Source organism: Callorhinus ursinus, unplaced genomic scaffold (genome assembly GCF_003265705.2).
Source record: "Callorhinus ursinus isolate GAN/ISIS: 27379988/994484 unplaced genomic scaffold, GSC_fseal_2.0 scaffold19, whole genome shotgun sequence".
In the NCBI taxonomy this organism is placed as follows: domain Eukaryota; kingdom Metazoa; phylum Chordata; class Mammalia; order Carnivora; family Otariidae; genus Callorhinus; species Callorhinus ursinus.
Genome location: NW_027397081.1, coordinates 10436427 through 10442610, shown reverse-complemented (window position 1 = coordinate 10442610; position 6184 = coordinate 10436427).

The following is a 6184-nucleotide window of genomic DNA, read 5'->3' as shown; positions in this document are numbered from 1 at the left end:
TGGATGGATGGATGGATGGATGGATGGATGGATGGATGGATGGTTGGATGGGTGGTTGGGTGGATGGATGGATGTATGGTAGGATGGGTGGGTGGATGGATGGATGGTTGGATGGGTGGGTGGGTGGGTGGTTGGAAAGGCTGACTTGTGGCAGTTCCTCCTACCTCTCTTTACGGGCTTCTCTAGTCCCAGTGAGTTCCTCCGTCCCTTACCGTTTCCATGTCTGCCCACAGCCTACGGCCAGGCTGCTGAGAGTTGCAGGCAGTTGAACTTCTGGAATCAAGTGTTGTGACTGCCCAAGGACTCCTTTTCCCTGGCAGGAACCCCTCAGACATTCCCATCACTGTTGCCATCTTCTTATCAGATTCCTTATGATCATTTATTGTGCTTTGTGCATGTTTTTATAAATACGGTGTTTTTCTAGCAAAAGGGCTTTTCTGATGAAAGAGAAGAAATTGATGGTGAGGCTTGAGGGACCAAAGCAATAATCAGACTTGTCATTTACTGAGTCTTGACTTTGTGCCCACTCCATCCACAGTGATTAGCCCATATTATCTCCTTTAATCAATCCCCTGAGCTAAGTACTATTATTATTCCCGTTTTTACAGGCTTAGAGGAGCTAAGTAACTTGCCTATGGTCACGCAGTTGGTAATTAGATGCCCCAGGACTTGAATCTGCCTTGCCCCTGTGCAAGGCAAATGCTCTTAACACCACTAAGATGGCCTTAAGAGCTTTGATAAGATCAAACAAGGGCCCTCAGATTTGAGGCTCACCCAGGTGTGGTGTTGGGATCATGGGCCTGGAAGCCAGGTTTGAGCAATGGGGACCCCCTGCAGTGGAAATCAGCAGAGTGTGCTCTGTGACACTCCCATCCTCTATCAACGCCTCAGGCCAGTGTGAGGGTGGGTGGGCCCTCACTGAACACAGAGCTTTGACTAACATCATAGCATCAGGACTTTGCCTGAGGCTAAAAGATATCTTTGGAAGCTGTGCTGGTAGAAAGGTCGGCATTAACTCAATTTCTGCTTCTGGAGAAACTTACAGGTTATTTAGTCGCAGTGGAAATGAATCTTCGCCTCTGCTTTTTTTGGCTAGAAAGAAGGCAATGTGTCCCTAGGACTGTTGAAAGACTTTTGCACCAGTAAGAGTGGACTACATATGTGCTGGCAAATTTGCATCTGAGCATGGGAATTTGGCACTTTGGGTGTCACAGATGAGATCTCAGGCCAAGAAAGGGGAGCCCTTTGGCTTTCATCCAACCCTGAGCTATCCTCTCTCTCCTGGAAGAGTTATCCAGGAATGTCCCAGAAGAAAAGGAGTGATGGGTGCTCCTGGGAGCACTCAGTCAGGAGCAATTTGGAATGGAGGCCACCCCCTTTCCAGGCCTCCAGTGGTGGTGGTGGTGTGGAGTGTCGGGGCTGGCTTTTCATAGAAACAAAGACTGGTTTGGACAACAGCCTATGGATATTTCCAGATGGTGACACTGAATGATGATGATGTGGGAGCAGGTGGCTGAAGGAGGTTGAATCTTTTATGCCTTGAAACACAAGGGTAAAAGATGCCCAACTACTTGGCCTTGTGAGGGAGAAAGTGGTCTGGAAGCAGAGACTATAGATAAGGGACTAACGGAGCTGTCTGCAGGGCAGCCCGGACAGGGAAAGGAGGGAATCAGTGCACATTTTCCTGCTCCAGCCTTCGGTGTAGTCTGAGTGTCCTTCATTTCTCCCCGTCTCCTCTCCCTGCTCAAACCCATGCCCATCCCTGCCATGTCCTCCTTCCAGCTTAGGAAGCAGGCAGCTCAGACAGCCCCCCTTCTAGGGGGAGTCTCTGACCCGTGTGGCCCTTGCTGGACGAAAAGCCCTAGCTCTGTACTGCAAACATCGCACTAGCCCCAATGGTATGTGATTTTGTGTGTCCACCCCCTTTCTCTTGAGCAGACCCCCCTTGAGAGAAGAAACTGTGTGTGTCTGTCGTCTGTGTGTGCCCAGCACTTATCCCGGTGCCTGGCACGTGGTGGGCACTTTCCAATAGAAGCTGCTATTCACGTAGTATTTTAGCCTAAACCATTGCCACCAGTGGGAGGTGGGCGGGGGGCGGGGGGAGTATGGGGGAGTTTAAAACCAGACTTCACCCCAAGCTGGCCCTGGTGCTAGTCCCCGAATGCCTTCCCCTGCTAAATGTTAGCATTCAAACAAGTATTTTTTGAGCACCTGTCACACACACTGGCACTTTTCTAGACACTTGGTCACATCAGTGTTCGGAACTAACAAAAACCTGGAGTTCACATTTTGGTGGGAAGAGAGGTGGAGTGCAGGCAGTGAACAGTGTGTCCTTATGAGCAAATGCTAGAGCATGTTAGAATGATAGGTGTCTGTTAAACTGTGGAAAGAAAGGAAGTAGGAGAAAGGGCAGAACCACTCAACCTCTAAAGTGATGTTTTCAGGGTTAGTAGAACTTAGGCAGGATGAAAGGGACCAGGGGACAGACAAAGGCTCCTTCGGTAACAGTGACAAACTGGCTGAAGTAAAAGGGGGATTTACTATCTCACTTAACTAAGAAGTCCGTGTTAGCCTTGGACACAGCAGGATCTGGGGGCTCAAACAATGATGTCAGGGCTCTCAACTCTTGGTTCTGCTTTCTTCTGTTGACTCCGTTATCTGAGAAGCCCATGTCAAGGATGATAAAATCACCAACACAGCTCCAAACTCACCTCCTATTCCCCTGAGCAGGATTGGCGAAAGAAGAGCTTCTTTCCTTTGCTCTGGCACAGGTCCGGGCTGAGCTCTGACTGACCCTCCTCGGGTCCCATGACCACCTCTGGACCAATTAATATGATGAAAGGGATGGACAGTGCTGTGATTGGCAGGTCCTGGATTCTATGTTCCCTGGACCCAGGGTTAGAATCAAGCTCCACCTGAATCAGGTGGTTAAGCATGGCAGGGAGTGGTTCCCCAGGAAAAATCGAGGAGTCATTACCAGAACAGACAGAATGGGTACTGGGCAAGCAAATACCAATTGTCCAGTCTTCAGAGCAATGGCAATTCAGAGGCTGGGACCCAGAGAGGTCAGCTGATGAATCCAAGGTCATAAACCTGGCTTGGTTTCAGAGTGCTGATTTCAGAGTGCCTTCAGAAAGAAGCCAATGGGGGTCACCTTTCTTAGCTTCTTACTGCTGAACCAGTGACATCTCCCAGCCACCCCTGAAGATAGTGATTTTCTTTTCTCAATAACTTTGGTTATAGCAGCACATAGTCCAGCTATTTAGAAAGTCCCTATTTCAAAAATGCTATTTCTACTTCAATTCCTGACCTGAATTTTATATGCTTCTACTAGTTCTGAGAAGCTGGGCGGGGGGGAAGGCACACATTCCTTTATTGCTTTTTTTAATGATCCAGAGCCTCAGCTGTGTGGCCCAAGCAGGACCCGAGACTGATAGCACTTTAAGGGAGGAGGGTATCCCCAGCAAACATCCAGGGGAAAGAAGAGAACAGGTCTAGCTGTAGCTGTCAGACGTTATTCAGTGGTGCTCAGGGAGCAGGGCCAGGGTGGCGGGAGGAGGTCATCCCCTTCTGCTGATTGGGTCAACAGGGCACACCAAATTTCTCCGGATGTATTTCCAAACTGACCTTGGGGGTAAAAGTCACAGCTGAGTCAGGAGTCAGGTAGAAAGAGACCTAGAAATACAGACCACGTGGGAGAAGGTCTGCTTCATCAGATATGATCCCTCCCTTTATAAACTGCTCTAGGACTGATCCCAGAGCAACGGACGTCTGCAGACTTCTAAACGCTTCCCTTTGCTTGAAGGACACCAGGCACCCCCCCCCCCAATACCTCGACTTTAGAGTGATAATCCCTGTAATCCAAGGGCTGGGGTTTGGAGAACCTCTGCCCTCAGCGGATGTTTCTCTAATTCCTGATACCAGGGGCCAAGACCATATTAGGGCCAGGAGGAGCGTTCTGCTGTGTCTGATTTTTTTTTTTTTTCACCCTGATGATGCTCTGCTATAATTATAATAGGAATGTTGAAGAGATTTATCTAGTTCACTCAAAGGCATTTTATACTATCTAGCACAGTGCTTGGCACATAGTAGGTGCTTGATAAATATTTATTGAATGAATGAGGAGCTTTTCAGGATCAAGATGCCATTTAAATGACCTTGGCTGAGGAGCAGCTTAAGGGAAGGCCAGGCTCTGGGCTCCCCACCATCTGAGGGTGGACAGCAGTAGGGGCCCTGGCCTGTGCCCGCCACCGTCCCACGCCTCCGGTAATGTGTGGCGCCAGATCGGCTGTGAAGGTAATCCTTTGCAGTGGGGAGACTTAAGCTGTTATCTAACTGACCGATGATGGATTAGAGGGGCTTTCAGATAAAACCTTAAAGGGGTTAGGGTTTTGCTTTCCCTTTCACGCTCAGGGAGTGAGTGAGGACTGGCCACCTCCCTGCGCTGCAGCCTGGCCAGAAAGTTAACAAGAGGAGAGACAGGGCTGGGCAGTGGGCAGCAAGGTTCAAGGCAAAGGCCAGATTTGGGGCCTGGTTCAGCCGTGACTTCCTTGGGAAATTCTGGACAAGACATGGGGTCTCTGAGCTTCTCTTGCGTGGCCTCAGACGGGAAAAAATGGCTGCCTGAAAGGGGCGTCATAGGCATGAAGTGAGAGCAGGGGCCTGAAAGCCCTTATCCTTCCCTGTGGGAGGGGGCAGAAGGGACAGACCACAGGCCAAAGGTGTTGCTGGAAACCTCAGGACTATGCAGGTGGGACCTTGAACGAGGCCTTTCGTCCAGATTTGCTCAGAGAAAGTGTAGCGGGGACTGTCGTGTTCCACATCCTAGGGATGCCATGAGGGACAATTGTGGTCATTGCACATTCTTCTCTGAGGAGCAGGGGACCCAGGGGCTTGCCGTGACCGAAGGGAAGCCACCGTCACTGTGATGACTCATCCACGTGCTCCCGAGGACAGGGCCAAGCACCAACTCCAGGGCGTGCCCTCCTTAGAGTGAGGTTAATAAACACCTTCTGTATACACCTCCTTCTCTTTGGCTTGTCCACAAAACTTCTCATAGCAATCTTCCGGGTCTTCCAACTAGAATTTAAATTCTAGTGGTAGAGGCAAAAAACATGAAGACACAGAAAACAATTCCGCCGGAATGAAGTATTTAAAAGTGCAGCACAGCCACGCAAGACAGAGAGAAAGGCAGGCGGCGTGCGCTGCGCCCAGTAGGGCGCGGTCCCGTGCCCGGAGGGACCCCGTGCAATCCTGGGCCAGCCGCTCGGTCCCTAACCGTTCTCATCAGTAAAGGGAGAATCATACGAACACTCACATTGTTCGGCAGGATCTGAAACCTAGGGAGTACTTAATAAAAAGCACCTGCCATTTTTATGATGTTGGGGCTTCGAGGATGGGTAGGATTTGAAGAGAGGGAAGGAGGTGTTTTCAGTGAGGAGGGGGCAGAAGCAAGACAATGGGAATGAGCAGAATGTACGCAAATACTGGGGAGCTGGCCCAAGGGAACAGAGTACGTGGTGGGGAGCCACTGTCAACAGCGTGCCTCAGGCTGCGTGAGGTGCTGAGCCCCACTGCGAACCACAGGATCAGCTAGCTGAGGTGGGGCCAGAATATGACCCTAAACCCAGGCTGGCTTTAAGGCTCAGCGAGATCACACCGAATGGACCATGTGTGATTTTACCAATATTATTTTTTTTAAAGATTTTATTTATTTGTCAGAGAGAGAGACAGCACAAGTGGGGGGAGCTGCAGGCAGAGGGAGAAGCAGGCTCCCTGCTGAACAGGGAGCCCAATGCGGGGCTTGATCCCAGGACCCTGGGATCATGGCCTGAGCCCACGCAGGCGCTTAACCCACTGAGCCACCCAGGCGCCCCTATCAATATTATTTATAGGGAAAAATACTTTGGGGGTATTAATAGGTATGCGTGTTTTAAATTATACTGAAAACCTATGAATCATAGCTCTTACATGCAGTGTAAGGAGTGCTTATAAATCTTAACAGTAGTTCATGTAAAATCATAGGAGTGCTTTATCAGCAAAACTTCAGAAAAGTAAAAAAGTGCTGTTCTTACCATTCCCCCACCTATATGCACACCCCCTGTTACACACACCCCCCCACACGAACACACACACCAGCAGGGGGGGTTGCCGTTGATCCTGTGGGCAGTTGTGTGAAGGTGGC